Genomic DNA, 1,634 nt, shown 5'->3' with positions numbered 1-1,634 from the left:
AGCATAACCGACTTTGAATAACAAACTGTAAGAACGCATTCACAAAGACACTTAGGCCTCTGCAATGGTGAACGCGAACGCGAGCGTCGTACTTGCTGTAGGTAAATAAACAGCTCTCTTTACGGCTGTTCGGCATTCTGAATTTTGGCAATCAAAACTTCTGCTGGCTGTCTGATTTTCAGTGTGCAAACAGCCTTCAACTTTGTTGTCAGAGTGCCTGACTACGATATTATATATCGTAATATTGTTTGAGTTCAATGTTCACAAAATTTTACAACATTCCTCTTTCTCCCATTCAATAAAACAGGTAATACGATGCCTTCGTCATACGCAAGTTCACCATAACTCCCGCTATCGGCGTAACACAGAGATGCAATCAGCGTCATATCCGATTTTAAATTCAACAACAAACCGTCCTTTTTAGGACAACCAAACAAATAAATTGAAGACTTAATGTCTTCTCGTTCTGAGCTTTAACCAAAAGTGAATTATCTTAATTGAATTCACATGTACATATACTCTGACTGTTGAAACTTGTTTGCGCCGAAAAGAGTTTGTTCTTTTCCTGTTCAGTGAGATCGTATTTATATGTGCAAACTGAAATTGAGTAGTACTTCAAGTTCCTTTGCACGGAATTTTCAATACTGCCAATGAGCGGTCAACATTTATTTGCTAGGAAAAATGACTGACACGCTAGCAGCCGGGTTTTCTTGTAAAAGTATTCTACTTCAACCTTGCGGTCGTGGCTCTGCACACCACCCTCCTGTGATTTTTTCTTATACCGTCAGTAATATTCAGATACTTTTTTTTAATGATATTTTTCCTGATTGAGCTTTGCCAGTGACATCGGTAAAACGTTGATTCCAGCTAGATCTTTGTTGAATAACTCAATTTTCTGTGCTCTGGAGTATTCTTTTTGAATGCTTTCTTGAGAATATGATGATACGATTGTTGTAGTAGATGGTATCTCCGCCAATTCGTTTACAGATGCAGATGGTTGCAACTCCGTCGGTAGAATGTTTCTTCCACATCCTGATGTTGATGGTTCCATTAATGAATTGTGGGGATGCTCTTCGAAATCAAATTCATCTTTCACTTAGATACAATATAATCTACACGAATCACAAATTGATGAGAACGTATTAAAATGAGCTTGACTGTTCAATATTTTTAATTTTGCAATAACTTTTTCGTTTAATTGCGTAAGCTTGATGAGCACCGAGGATCAGGAAAGGGTTTACAGCACTTGGGCTTGGTGTATTCCATTTTCACTTCACACACACTTTAAAATGCAAACTGTTATTAACACTTCTGGAGAAGTGCAATCGTATTTATATACGAAAACAGATATTAAAGGTAAGAAGTTATTGGTAGCGTACTTTACAAACAGTTATTATTAGTAAACAAGTGGGTAAAAAACATTCGGCAAGGGGAACGTGTAGGTAGGCTAAGGTACAGCGCCTGAGTTATTTATCCAATCGTTTTGTTGTCAAATAAAGAATTGTATATTTTTGATCAAGCATTCCAATGAGCGTAAGGTTTTTGCTGGAGACAAATTAAGAAAAATGTGTATTTCCTAAATATTACTGCAAAGTTTTATTCAAATCAAAAATGGTCGATATTCGATCATAGGT

This window comes from Wyeomyia smithii, chromosome 3 (genome assembly GCF_029784165.1).
Source record: "Wyeomyia smithii strain HCP4-BCI-WySm-NY-G18 chromosome 3, ASM2978416v1, whole genome shotgun sequence".
In the NCBI taxonomy this organism is placed as follows: Eukaryota; Metazoa; Arthropoda; class Insecta; order Diptera; family Culicidae; genus Wyeomyia; species Wyeomyia smithii.
This window is presented reverse-complemented; position numbering follows the sequence as displayed.